This window comes from Petaurus breviceps, unplaced genomic scaffold, assembly GCF_028583685.1.
Source record: "Petaurus breviceps papuanus isolate PSGF00001 unplaced genomic scaffold, PetGlider_PUasm1.0 108, whole genome shotgun sequence".
Classification (NCBI taxonomy): Eukaryota; Metazoa; Chordata; class Mammalia; order Diprotodontia; family Petauridae; genus Petaurus; species Petaurus breviceps.
Genome location: NW_027185593.1, coordinates 4151837 through 4166992, shown reverse-complemented (window position 1 = coordinate 4166992; position 15156 = coordinate 4151837). Strand labels below are relative to the sequence as shown.

Sequence of the window (15156 nt, the reverse complement as noted above, 5' to 3'; positions counted from 1 at the left end):
TCAAGGGAATATCCTATTGGGGGAATGGCTAAAAAATTAGGGCATATAAAATATAATATGTAATAATATAAACTTTAACAGGATGTTATGAGTCATGACAAAATGGACAGTTCAGAAGAAACTGGGAAACTTTTCTGGACTGATGCAGAATGAAGTGAGCAGAGCCAGGAGGACAAATGATAAAAAGGCAACAACATTATAAATAAAAACAATTCTGAAAGATTTAAGAAATCTGATCAATGTAATGACCAACCAGAGGACCTGTGATGACGTATGGGACCTGCCTCTTGCCAGAGAAGTAATGGACTTAAAATTAAAGGATATGATAGATATTTTTGGATATGGCCAATATGGGAATTTGTTTTTATTTATACTTATTTGTTATAAAGGCTTTTTCTTTTTTCAATATTTTCTTTTTTCCAATTACACATAAAAACAATTTTAAGCACTAATTAAAATCTTCTTTTGAGTTCCAAATTCTCTCTCTCTTCCTCCCCCTCATTGAGAAGGCAAGCAATTTGATATAGATTATATATGTGCAGTCACACAGAACATATTTCCATAGTAGTGTATTGTGAAAGAAGACAGACTAAAACAACTAGAAAACTAGACAGATAAAGTTAAAAAAAAGTACGCTTCAATCTACATTGAGACTTTTTTTTTATTGCTAATTGATGGGAGAATAGAAGAGAGAAAATAAATGCATGTTAGTCAGAAGAGACTGGGGCAGCTAGGTGGCCCAGAGAATAAATAGAAGGCTGGTCTGAAGCCCTCTTAGGCACATCCATAGCACAGCAGAAGGAGAGCACTGCCTGGGAATCTGTTTCCCACTTAGCTGGACTCGCTTTCCTTCTTAGTTTTGAGTAGACATTGATACGACAGGGGAAGAAAATAAGGGTGACCCTGTCTGTGTGACCTGGTTTTGTCGTCTTTTGTCTCTCTTTGTATCTTCAGCACTTAGCACCATGCCTGGCACATGGTAGACATTTAGTAAAGGTCAGTTGACCGGCTAACTGACCTTTAGCCAGTTGCTTTCCAGCTCAGGGACTCAGTTTCTCTTTTTCAGGCTAAACAAACAGTCCTATGGCATGACCTGGGGGCCCTTCCCCTGCCTAGCTGCCTTCCTCTGGACACTCTCCAGCTTATCAAGGTCCTTTTTCAAATGTGGCTCCCAGAGCCGAACCTGATACTTCAGATGGAGTCTGAGCAGGGCAGAGGACAGTGGGAACCTAACCTCCTCCTTCTGAACACTGGGCAGCCCATGATCACTTTAGCTGTTTTGGCTGTGATTCACTCAGGCCATCCTCTAGATACCATCCTCTCCCATTGGTCGCTGGGCAGAGAGCCCCCAGGATCATCACCTCCCTCTCTCTGATCTTTAATCTCTCACTTCTAAAAGCTTTTTTCCTTCTGCCTCCAAGCTAGATTACGGACAATGGAGGAGTGAGGAGAGAAAATCCCCTCCTCCTCCCCTCAAAGAATCTCCATCTGTTAGCCCCTGCCTCTAAGTAGACACAAATTTACTGGACTGTGTCCTTTTAGGGTGACCCTGGGGTGTAGTCAATCGCTATTAGTCCAGGGAGTTCAAATCCAGCCTTAGATACTAGCTCTGTGACCTTGGGCAAGTCAACTTCTGTCTTTCTCAGTTTCCTCATCAGTAAAATGAGGATAATAATCGCACCTACCTTCCAGGGGTGTTGTGAGGACCAAATAAGGTAATATTTGTGAAGCACTTAGCACAGGGCTTGGCACATAATAGGAGCTTAATAAATGCTTATTAAAAAAATTAAGATGAGGGGCGGCTAGGTGGCACAGGGAATAGAGCACCAGCCCTGTAGTCAGGAGGACCTGAGTTCAAATTTAACCTCAGACACTTAATACAAAAACTATCCATGTGACCTTGGGCAAGTCACTTAACCCCAATTGCCCTCCAAAAAAGCAAAAAAAAAATTAAGATGCTTCTTTCTGACTCAGAACAGTGTTCATACTTTGTGAAGAGTTATAGATTATTTGATCCTGTGATCACATCAACTAAGTTAGGGGGAGACCCCCTCCATGATGCACATATAGGCATATTCAAAATGCATTCAAATTCAATGTAAGGCAATCGGGGTGGGAGGCAGGGGAGGTAATAGAACTTGCAGGGAATGGGAAAAGTATTCATATTGAACTAAACTTTGGAACTAAGGATTCTAGGGGACAGAGGGGAGGAAAGAAAGCATTCCAAGCTCGGTGGACAAGCAGTACAAAGGCATAAAGACAAGAGATGTAATTTTATATTCCAGGAACAGAAAGAAGACCAATTTGGCAAGTGTAAAGTGAAGTAATATCACTGGCAGGGTAAACTGAAGGCAGGCCGCAAAGAGCTTTGGATGCCAAACTGCAAAGGTGATGTTTGATCCTAGAAGTGAGAAGGAGCCGGTGCAGTTTTTTGAGTAGAGGAGCCTTGCACTCAGACCTGAGCATTGGCAGCTAATGTTGGAAGGACTGGAGTGGAAAGAGACTATAGGCAGTCATACCAACTAGGGAGCTGATAGCTAGAAACAGAATGGGGGCTATGGGGGTGGAGCAGCGCAGGAGAGAGTGGCAGGAGACCAGAATGGCACTGGGCCTGGAAGCTTGGGGACTGGGAGAATGGGGGCACCCTCAAAAGAAAGAGACGTTCAGAAGAGGGGCAAGGCTTGAGTTCTGTTCTGGACATGTTGAGTAGGAGCTGTCCAGGGGATATCGAGTTATCAATGTCCCAAAGCCTATAGGTGATGAGGGACTGGCACTTGGGAGAGACTGACAGACACAGAGGTCTGACTTTTATCTTTAGAGTAAATAATAATTAAAGCCAAAGGAGGCGATAGAGTTATCAAAAGAGGGAGTACAGAGAGAGAAGAGGAGCCAGGATGGAGCCTTGGGGTGTCCTTAGGAAGCAGGACATTGCTGGGGATCCCACAAAGGAGCCGTTCCCGGGGCCACAGCCCAAGGTTCTAGAGGGAGGAGGTGGAGATGAGGGCCAGAATGGAGGTGGCCCGGTTTGGAGCTGGTGGCAAAATGTCGGGCACACTTAAATGCTTTTTGATTAAGTGATAACAAACCAAACTTTAAGTTGACACACATGAGAAATTCTGGATGGCATGAAAACACATTCACATGTTCTCCCAATCACTCATCAATGGACAAAAACTCAGAATCCTATAAGTGCTGGTCATTGAAGTAGCCCTCTGACCTGAGGCAGCTAGGGGGTGCAGTGGATAGAATGCTGGACCTAGAGTCAGGAAGATCTAAATTCGAACCCTAGCTCAGACACTTCCTCCTACCTGTGTCACCTTGAACAAGTCACTTAGCCTCTCTCAACCTCAGTTTCCCCTTCTGTAAAATGGAGGTAATAATGGCACCTGCCTCCCAGGATTGTTATAAGGATCAAATAAGATAGTAACTGTAAAATGTGTTATGTAAATGCTAGCTATTGTTATATCAGAGAGCAGAACTCAAATCTGGTCCAATCTGACCTTGTCTCTGGCCTGCCAGAGCTACCAAAAGTTTCCTAATGTGACTTCCCAGCTGATGAAGAAGAAAAAAATGAAAATGCATTTAATAACTATAAAAAGCAAAATGAAAAGCCCAAGAAATGATCTTTCTAGTTCTCTGGATACAGAACTTTTCCATAAAGCTTAGAATGAGAAGACCCCACAGTTTCTTACAGTTACCAGACTCAAAGCTATAAAAAATCAAAGTCAAAGTAAGCACTGTAGGGGACAAGAGAGTTCCAGTAAGATCTAGCAAAGGGCAGTTCTTTGGAGAGATCAGAGCGTCTCAGAACTGAAGAACTGGAGGAAAGGATCAACCCCTTCGTTTTGATGAAGAGGAAACAAGTCTAGAGAAAGGCAATGACTTGCCCAAGGTCACCCCAGGAGTCAGAAGTCAGTCACAGAGCCCAGGTCTCCTGACTCTAAGCTCTGCGTATTTCTAGGCACATCATGGTGCCATCAAAATACAGGGAAGGCTAGAGACAGAGCTTGGGAGTGTTGACAGCGGCATATGGAGTTATGATGGCCATCTGGAGTGCAATTCACAGCACAGTTTGAGCAGACTGTGAATGTTTCCATACAGAAACCTTGAAAAGTTGAGGAGCCAGATGCATTAGTGAGGAAAACAGGCTCAGTCAAGAGGGAGGAAAATCCAAAAGAGAAATGAAGAGGCCACTTCTATTCCTTTGCCTTTGAGCCGGAGTGCCTTTTCAGTAGAAACCATTCCAGATACATCAGAGTCTCAGCAAGACCAACCCTCTTAAAGGGTCAGAAGTGTCATTCTCAGGGTGTAGTACTGGGTAGCCGTGACTGAGAGCTGGTGAGATTGAGTCATGCTAATCTTTCCTTTAGAACCAAGATCAACTTAAAAACAATCCTTGCCATTTTTAGAGTGATTTAAAGTTTGAAAAGCCCTTAGGCTCCAAGGATCAGAGATTTAGAGCTAGAAGTGACTCAACCCCCATATATACAAATAAGGAAACTGAGGCCCATGATTAAGTAACTTGCCGAAGGTGACTGGAAGATAAGTGGAAGGATTAAAACCCAGGTCCTCAGTCTGGAAACACAACATTTTCTCTGCTACACATGGAGCTTCTCCCACATTAATTAATTTAAAAATATTTATTAGAGGCCTACTGTATGCTACCATAGAGGCACCTGGGATACAAAGGCAAAGCTGAGGCAGTTTCTGCCCTCAAGAAGCTTATATTCTAATAATGAGGGAGATAAGGTGGGGGGGCTTGAGTCACAGGGATGGTGAGTTGAGCCATAGGGCAATTGATGGTTATGTCTTTTCCAGAAGCAATAACTAGTATTGATGAACTCTGAGTGCAAATTAGAGTATAATTTTCTCTATTTTTCTTGCTTTTTAAAAAAATATAGCTTATATAAAAGTATGTTTTATATGATTTCACATGTATAATTGTTTGCCTTCTCGGTGGGTGAAGGAGGTAATGGAGGGAGGGAGAGAATTTGGAACTCAAAATTTAAAAAGAAAAGGATGCTAATAACAATAATAAATTGTAATAAAAACAAGCCTAATACCGATTTGGTGACTGTGCCCAGAGAGGTACAAGGCAATAACCTAAGGAAGGGTGACTTTGGAGTAACAAAGGCAGTAATGATAGAGAAAATTAATTCAATTTAACAAAAATATTAATTTTCAAAATATCTCCTGCCTCCAGGCCTTTGCACAGGCCATCCCCTATGTCTGGAGTGCTCTCCCTACATAATGCCTTCATACAGCAGGCATTTAATATGTATTTCCAAGTTTGGGTTGTTGAATGTTGAATTAAGTTTCCATTGTGTGTAGTTACATTCAAGAACCTAGGGGAAACATAAAAGTACATAAAGCAGGGGTTTGATCATGTCACATTTGCCTGCCAGGAGCCTTTAGTGACACCCTATTGCCTCTAAAGAGGCAGGTAGGTGGTGCCACAGTGCATAGAGTGCCAGGTCTGGACTCAGGAAGACTCATCTTTCTGAGTTTAAATCTGGCCTCAGACTTTAAAAGTTGTGTGACCCTGGGCAAGTCACTTCACCCTGTTTGACTCAGTTTCCTCATTTGTAAAATGAGCCAGAGAAGGAAATGGCAAATCATTCTAGTATTTTTGCCAAGAAAACCCCAAATGGGCTCACAAAGAGTCTGACTGAAATGACTAAACGACAAAAAATCACCTATAAGCCAAAATACGGACTCCTCAGCCAAACTGGACTGGACTGGACTGGCTCTTTCCTGAGTTAGACTAGCACTCTGGGCAGCTCCTTGCCTCCCTGGCTGTCATTGGCAAAACTCCATTTCCACAGCTGTCAATCACTCACAGATCCTGGGGCTACCCTTGTCCCAGCTGTTTGCTCTTCCTCTCCATTTAACCATCCCAGCCAGCCCTGCCTGGACAATCTCAGCTCCTGACAGTTGTCAGAAGTTACTGCCCTTTCCTCCCTCTCCTCTCCCGCCCAGGCTTCTTTGCTGCAGCTCAGCCAAAGTCTTCTTTTAGCTTTAGACCTCCAAGTTTGCATACCTAGGGTCTATAGTTTCGGTGCTTTTAAAGATTCTAGCAGTGACAATTATAGCTAGCATTTATATAGTACTTTTAGATTTGCAAAGCAAATTTACAAATATTATCTCATTTAATCCTCATGACAACCTTGGGAGGTGGGGGCTATTATCACCACTCTGTTTTACAGATGAGGAAACTGAGGCAGATAGCAAAATGCAGGTACTCAGACTGTTTCTGGTCTGCTTACTTGAAGAGAATCCTTTTCTCCTGGATGCTGAGTCCAGAGTCAGATAGCTAGAAAGTGTCTGAGAGGGGGGGAGGGGGACAAAATGTGAAACTCAAAGAACTGTGGAATTGGATCCTGTAAACTAAAAGGAAACAAACAAATTAATTTAAAAAATTAAAAAAAATAGAAAGTGTCTGAGACTGGATTTAAGCTTGGGTCTTTCTGACTCCATGCCTGGCCCTCTAATCCACTGTGACACCCAACTGTCTGTGAATGTGAGTCTCTTTACATTTGTCCTTTCCTGCTTCAGCTAGGTGGAGCAGTGAATATCGTGCCTGACCTAGAGCTTAGTAGCTTTATGAACCCAGGCAAATCACTTAACCCTGTTTGCCTCAGTTTCCTCACCTGTAAAATGAACTGGAGAAGGAAATAGCAAACTGCTCCAGCATCTTTGCTAAGAAAATCCCAAATGGGGTCATGAAGAGTCACAAACATCAAAAACTGAACAACAAAAGCTTTTAGATGAAAGAGTGCTGAAGACACCTACAACCTTGTAAGCCTCTAAAGGTCAGAAGTGTGAGCCATCGGAGATCTAGGAGCCAGTAGTTATACCAGCCAAGCCCAGTCTGCCATCAGAGGCAGCTGGGTGGTGCAGTGGATAGGGCATTGCATGTGGGATCAAACCTAGCCTCAGACACTGACAAGCTGTGTGACCCTGGGCAAGTCATTTCATGACTCCTGCCTCAGTTTCCCCAACCATAAAATGAGGATAATAATAGCACCTACCTTGCAGGGCTGTTAGGACCAATGAGTGAATATTTGCACAGTGCCGCCTGACTCGTAGTAAGCACTTAATAAATATTATTAGTTGGTTGTTTGATATTTAACCTTGAGTCAGTCACTTAACTTCAGGAAGTTCCTTCTCACTCCTGTCCTCTGGGGCCAAGCAGAACAAGGGTCATCCGTCTTCTATATGACTGGCCTTTAACAATGTTTACATTAAGAGGTGACTGCGATGTCTCCCCTACATCTTCTCCTTTTGGGGCTGAGCATTCCCGGTGCTTTCGAACAATCTTCATCTGGCCTGGTGCAGACACAGCCACCCTCCCCTGGACCGGCTCTTGTCAGCGCCCTTCCTCAGAGGGGGCATCCAGAGCCGAGTTCGATACTGTCGATGCGGCTGGGCCAGGGCAGAGGACAGCCAGACTGCCACCTCCCTCATTCTGGACCCGATGCTTCCCTGTCTATCAAAGCTACCTGAGATCACTTCTGTGATCACAGCCCAAGCTCCTCACTAGGGATTTCGTCTGCAGTGAATTCCCTTCCAAGGAAAGACAGTGATCTTCAGTGGGATTTCGTGTCTTCTTTCATTTGGGTCTTTTATTGTATCTTGGGGTGACTTCAGAAACGGACAAAGCAAAAGTACTCTCTCCCAGTTACCTCCACGGCCTAAATGCCCATCAAAGCTAAGCTCTCCTCTTGCTCCTTTCCAGCTCACCGTCCTCCTCTCCATCTTTCTTACTTTCCTCCATCTCTGATTAGGAGGTGGTCCTCATTTTCTTTGCCAATCCTATCCCTTCCCAGCTTCTCTGGTAAATTGCGTCTTCAATCATCCCGCCCTGCCCCACCCCCCATCTTCAATCTCCCCAGTCAACTGGCTCCTTCCCTACTGCCTTCAAACATGCCCAAATCTCCCATTCTCAAAAAAAGAACCCTTCTATTTAACTACTTTATGAATATGTATGTATGTATGTATATATATATATATATACACACAAACATATATATGTATTCACTTTTTATTTACTCTGCATATACACTTTAATATAAACTTGTCTCCCCATTAGAATAGAATACAATAAATATAACATAAATATAATCTCATTGTGAGTTAGGATAATTTAATATTTTTATTGCATCCCATGGTACACAGTAGGTTCTTAATAAGTCAACAAACATTTATTAAGAACCGACTTAATACACCTAATAAAGACTCATTGATGGATGGATGGATGGAGAATAAAAATAGAATTCATGCCAGGCTCTTGATCTTTATGACTTTAAGCATGTTTAAGCTGTGATCTAGTAGAAAGAACAAAGTACAAGACCTGGATTTGACTCTCAAATGTCATTTACTAGCTGTGTGACTCTAGGAAAGTCATCTTCCTTTTCTGAGGCTCAGTTTCCTCCTCTGTAAAATGGGGAGTATAATATTTATGCTACTTAGCCCCCACAGTGTTGTTGTCAAGAGAGTGACTTGTAAACCTGAAAGTATTATGTAAATGGAAGATAACTTATTCACTTACAGAATCTCAGAGTTTTAGGGACTGAAGAATCCTCAGCAGCTGCCTAGTCTGGTCCATGTCTAAGAAGAATCCCCACCACAATAGAGTACAAAAGTGTTCGTGCAGGCTATGCAAACCTGTTTGGCTGTTTCCAGTAAGGGCTCACCCACTGCCTCCCCAGACAGCCCATTCCACCATGGGACAGAGCCCTAATTGTCAGAAAGTCCTTCCTAATTACTCAGATGGATCTATGATCTCCTCAATGTGGAAGTTTGGTCCAATAATGCAGAGAGAACCCCATCCATGGCCAGGCATCCAGTGAGACTCTTCTGTCTAAATTCTCCCCTAGGTGTACCATAAGGGGTCTACCCATCATGCTGGGGGCCTTTCTTGCCTTCAGCAACAAAATAAAAATAATGATGATAGGAATAGCATTTATGTAGCTCTTTAAGGCTTATAAAGTGCTATCCATACATTAAGGCACTGTGTAGAGGGCACCAACCTATCTTCCATGTCTTAATCCAAGTCATCAATAAAAATGTTAAACAGTAAGGGCTAAACACAGAGGCTGGGCACACTCCATTGAAGACTTCCTTGTAAGATGACATCACCATTACTCTTTGAGCCTGGCCATTCATCTATTTCCAAATCTATCTGACAGTCCTATCTAGCCCACATATCTCCATCTCTTCTACAAGAATAATATAAGATATTGATCAACACAATGACCAACCATGGTTACTGAGAACTCATGATGAAACACCCTGCCTCCCTTCTCTTAGAGAGGTGATAGACTCAGAGTGCAGATGAAAGCATTTTTTTAACATGGCCAACATGAGAATTTATTTTGCTTGACTATACATATTTGTAACAGGGGATTTTATGTTTGTTGCTTAGTCAGTGGTGGGGGGTGGGGAGAGGTGGCTGGCAAAAGATGGAGGGGAGATCTTTGTTTAAAAATATGATATCGATTTTTTTTGGCTAAAATATAGGTAAACTATAGCTACACTATGCTTCTGATCTGTTTGGTAGGCCTATCAAAAAGGTAAATCTGGATAGTCAGGCATGACCTGTTCTTGATGAAGTCAAGCTGCCTCTTTGTAATAATTTCTTCCTTTATTTTTTCCAGATATTTACTATTTCTTTAGAAAAACCTGGAAAGACTTGAATGAACTGATACTGAGTGAAGTGAGCAGAACCCGGAGAACACTGTCCACAGTAACAGTCACTATGTGTGATGACTAACTTTAATAGAATTATCTCTTCTTAGCAATGCAAGGATCCAAGACAATTCCAAAGGACTCAATGTAAAATGCTGTCCACATACAGAAAAAAGAACTATGGAGTCTGGATGCAGATTGAAGCAGATTATTTGCTCTCTCTCTTTTTCGTTTTTTGTTTGTTTCTTCTTTCTCATGGTTTTTCCCATTGGTTCTAATTCTTCTTTACAACATGACTAATGTGAAAATAGGCTTAATATGAATGTATATGTAGAGCCTATGTCAAATTACATGCTATCTTGTGGTGGGGGAAGGGGAGAGATGGGGAGAAAATTTGGAACTCAAAATCTTGTGGAAGTGAATGTTGAAAACTAAAAATAAATTAATTAAAAAAAATAATCCATTCCAGAATTTCCCCAGAAATCAAAATTGAGCTCACTGACTTCTGTTTTGAAGACTTCATTCTTTGGAAACCAGAACATCTGTCCCTCTCCAGTCCTGCAACACCCATCCTATTTATTCTATCTCTTTTTGTTTTTTGGGGTTTTTTTTTTGCTTTTTGGATGGGGGAAGGCAGGGCAATTGGGGTTAAGTGACTTACCCAAGGTCACATGGCTAGTAATTGTTACATGTCTGAGGCCAGATTTGAACTCAGGTCCTCCTGACTTCAGGACTGGTGCTCTATTAACTGCATCACCTAGCCACGCCCCCCCCCATCCTATTTATTCTTCATGATTGTTCATACATCACTGACGGTTCGGCAATCATATCTGCCAATTCTTTCTCCTTTCTTTATCTTTTCTGAGATATCAACTCTCTTATCCAATTTTTGTTTTTCCCAGAGACTGTTCTCTTTGGCAGAGAAAGCAGCAGCAAAAAGAATAACTAATCAGCTGAGTTTTCTTTCTGCTTTTAGGCATTCCCCTCCCATCCAGGCCCAGGCAGTCAGTTTATTCTTCTTTTGATCCCCTTTTCCCAATATAGCTGAAAAATTATTTCTCCTTGTCCTTAGCTTTCCTTGCCAGCCTTAACTCATTCTGATCTTTAGCCCTTCTGACACTATTACAAGACCATACTACACTTTTAATATCTTTTTTGGTCTTCTATACATAGCTTTTAAAAATCAAAGTCAACTTGTAAGTGCTTCCACTTGGCTATTTTCAGAGTTTTTTTTTCCTCATCAAAATAGTTTTCTCTTATGTAAATCTGTGAATTTCTTTTTTTTTCAAATGCTTTATTAACTTCTGATTTACTCCAAGATTTTGAATTACAAATTTCCTCCCTGTTTTTCCCCTACCCACTGCTCCAAAATAGCAGTCCCACAGGATATTCTCTCCTCCAATCTGCTCTCTCCCATATTTTCCCCATACCCCTTTCGACTTTTCCAGTGGATCTCTATGTCCCAGTGCCTGAATATCTTATTTCCCAACTACATGTAAAATAGTATTTAAAATAGTATATATATATATATATATATGTATATATACATATACATATATATTTAAACATTTGATTTTAAAATTTTGAATTCCAGATTCATTCCCTTCCTCCCTTGTCACCCACCCTTACTGGGAAGATAAGCAGTTCAGTATAGGTTGTACATGTGTGGCTGATGCAAAACAATAACATAGTAGATATATTGTAAAAGACTGACTATATTTCCCTCCCTCCTATCCCACCTCCCACTTGTTCTATTCTCTACTTTGATCCCATCCCTTTTCAAAAGTGGATGCTTCCAACTTCCCTCCCCCTTAGCCTGCCCTCCCTTCCATCATCCCCCCTCTCATCCCCTTCCCCGCTACTCTCCTGTAGGGTGAGATACCCTATTTAGTGTATTTTATTATTTTATTTCATTCCCTCCCTGAGCCAAATTCAATGGGAATAAGGTAGACCCATTCCCTTTTGCCTTCCTATTCTTCCCCTCCCTTGTAACCATTTTCTCTTGCCTCTTCTATATGAGATAGTTTACCCCATTCTGTCTCTCCCCATCTCCTCTCATTATATTCCCCTCTCACCTCTTAATTTCACCTTTTAAATATCATCCCTTCCTGTTAAATTGGTCCTGTGCCCTTTCTCTATGTATACCTGTAAACATATGCCCATAAACCCTCATATATAGACATATATATATTTCTATTCCCTTCAATTACTGAGAAAGGTTTCATAAGTTACAATTATTGTTTTTCCATGTAGGAATGTTAATAGTTCAACTTTGATAAGTTCCTTATGATTTCTTTTCCCTGTTTACCTTCTCATGCTTCTCTTGCTTCTTGTATCTGAATGTCAAATTTTCTATTCAACTCTGTTTTTTTCAACAAGAATGCTTGAAAGTCCTTTATTCCACTGAATGACCATATTTTCCCCTGAAACATGATACTCAGTTTTGCTGAGTAGGTGACTCTTGGTTTTAATCCCAGCTCCTCTGACCTCTGGAATATCATATTCCAAGCCCTTCAATCCCTCAGTGTAGAAGCTGCCAGATCCTGGGTTATCCTGATTGTGTTTCCACAATATTCAAATTGTTTCTTCCTGGCTGGTTGTAATATTCTCTCCTTAATCTGGGAATTCCGGAACCTGGCTATAATATTCCTAGGAGTTTTCTTTTCGGGATCTTTTTCAGGAGGTGATTGGTGGATTCTTTCAACCTCTATTTTGCCCTCTGGTTCTAAAACATCAGGGGTGTTTTCTTATAGAACTTCCTGGAGGATGATTTCTAGGTTCTTACTTTGATCATGGCTTTCAGGTAATCCAATAATTTTTAAATGATCTCTCCTGGATCTATTTTCCAGGTCAGTGGTTTTTCCAATGAGATATTTCACATTGCTTTCTATTCTTTCATTTGTTTGGATCTGTTTAACAGCATCTTGATTTCTCATAAAGTCATTAGCTTCCATTTCCTCCAATCTAATTCTGAAGCAATGATTCTCCTCATTGAGCTTTTGAGATTCTTTTTCCATCTGGCAAATTCGGCTTTTTAAGGCATTCTTCTCCTCATTGCCTTTTTGAGCCTCTTTTGCCATTTGAGTTAGTCTATTTTTAAGCTGTGATTTTCCTCAGTCAGGCTGTTGACTCTCATTTTGTAATTTTCTTGCATTGTTCTCATTTCTCTTCCCAACTTTTCCTCCACTTCTCTTATCTGCTTCTTAAGGTCCTCTATGGCCTGTAACCAGCTTGTATTTTCCTTTGAAGCTTTTGGTGCAGGAGTTCTGACTTCACTGTCTTCTTCCTGTTCCATGCTTTGATCCTTTTTGTCCCCAAAATAGGAGTCTAATGTTGGAATCTTCTGTCTGCTTTGTTTCCTTTGCCTGGTCATGTCGCCCCTCAGTCACTTGACCCCTGGGCTTTTTGCCACAGTAGGACTCTGCCACCAGACAGGGGAGCTTTCCTCCCAAATGCTGGGGTTTTCTCAGCTGCTGGAGGTATTATATGGGTACCCTCTCTGAGGCCTCCAAGGGTTCTGGCAAGCTGGACACACACCCCAGGACCTCCATGCTAGACTGCAATCCAGATCCAAGCAGATTAAAGCAAGAGCGATTACCCCTCAGACTGGTGCTTGGTCCCCCTACACTCTGCACGCCAGGAGCTGAAGCTGCCAATTGGCACTGGCTGGCTGTGTCAGCCACTCGGAGGCTTCTCGCCCTGGGGGCAAAAGCCACGCACTCCCACTTACCAGGTCCCAAAGTCCAGACAGCACTGACCTCTCACCCCATCCCTTGCATCCATGCATTGACAAATCTGGAAACGGCCACAGCTGCTGCTGATTTGGAGTCCCTCTAGCCGGAGGCTGGTCAGGCCCGCCCTGGGGTGTGGGGCTGGGCTCGGCTCCCAGAGCACTGTGCTGGCAGATTCCTGCTGGCCTGCCGGGCTGTCCTCAGTGGTAGGTTAGCTTTTCTGTGTCATTTTGTGGGTTCTGCAGCTCCAAAGTTTGTTTAGAATCCCCTTTTTACATGGATTGGGGAAGGTGGAAGCAGGAGCAGCGGGGAGGTCCTGCTTTTATTCTGCCATCTTGACTCCCCTGCCAAAATCTGTGAACTTCTACAAGTCCCTAAGCAACCATGCAGACTAGGTGCTTCTGAAATGTTCCATCCCATCACAGGTCAAGCACCAACGGCATCGCCAGGAGAGACAGAAAGGGGGACTCCATTGGAACTCACCAACTTCTGCTCAGGCTTCAGGTCATTGGATTGTAGATTTAGGTCTGGAGGCCATTGAGTCAAACCCTTTGTTTTCTAGATGAGGAAACTGAGGCTCAGGAAGGTGAAACAAGAGCAACTGGTTGATATATAGCCCCAGTTCCACATATATAAATTGTCATTTCTCATAGCCTACAGAAGGCTCAGAACCTCTGAATATTTTGGGGCTACTTGGACTTGACACTCTCACCCAGAATAATAGAACTCAACCATGCCCCAGTCTATCATAGGATCAGAGATCTGGGACTAGAAAGGACTTTAGAGGCCACTGAGTACAAACCCCTCATTTTACAGATGAGGAAACTGAGCTGTACAGAGGTAAAGTCCTGGGTCATGTGGATGGTAAATGTTGGAAGCAGAATTTGAACTTTGCTCTTTCTGACTCTGTTCTACTGAGCCCCTTAGCTGCCTCCTATAATTCACAGCTTTCTACGCTAGTGTGTCATCATGACATGATGTGACTTGGAATTCCTGTCCATCATTCCCTTGCTGAGACAATAATCAGGGCCTTCAGAATTTCATCTATTAAATTTAATATCACAGTTTGTTAATGTCTGGTCTGATTGCTTGAAGACTATGTTTTTATATGTCCAGAAATCAAGGCAGGTGTTCATGACGTATGGCTGGTCAGTCAATCAACAAGCATTTATGAAATGCTTATAATGTGTGAGAGGTGCAGTGGATAGCACTGGTCTTAGAATCAGAAAGACTCATTCTCATGAGTTCAAATCCAGACTCAGACACTTGCTGTGTGACCCTAGGCAAATCACTTAACCCTGTTTGCCTCTTCGGTCCAATGAAAAGGAAACAGCAAACCACCCAAGCCACTGCCAGGGAAACCCCAAATGGGGTCACAAAGAGTCAGACATGACTGAAAAATGACTGAACAGTAACCATCAGATTAGGACTAAGTGAAAAGAAAGTTGAGAGAATTTAAATGGGAGAATTATTTAAAACTGTTATGTATAGTTTTAAAGATATCTATCCATAAATCAATCTATCAATCAATAAACATTGATTAAGTGCCTGGAACTGTGCTAAGTGCTAAGGATACAGAAAGAGGCAAAAGACAATCCCTGCCATCAGGGAGTTTATAATCTAATAGGGGAGACAAGATGCAAACAAATCTATAGGAAGCAAATTCTGTACTGTAAAAATAGGGAATGATCAACCAAGGTTGGGTACTGGAATTAAGAGGAGTTGGGGGGGGGGG

The 15156-nt window shown here is 42.2% G+C and overlaps 1 protein-coding gene and 1 long non-coding RNA gene across 2 annotated transcripts in view; one reads left to right on the top strand and one right to left on the bottom strand.

Moving 5' to 3' along the window:
- Window positions 1–10131, top strand: part of LOC138152679 (uncharacterized) — a 30027-nt gene extending 19896 nt beyond the window's left edge. Inside the window, exon 3 of the long non-coding RNA XR_011166176.1 lies at window positions 9660–10131. This is a non-coding gene — a long non-coding RNA (uncharacterized lncRNA). The remainder of the gene's footprint in view (window positions 1–9659) is intronic.
- Window positions 1–15156, bottom strand: part of TMPRSS9 (transmembrane serine protease 9) — a 106331-nt gene that overhangs the window by 69141 nt on the left and 22034 nt on the right. The gene's annotated exons all lie outside the window — the stretch shown is intronic.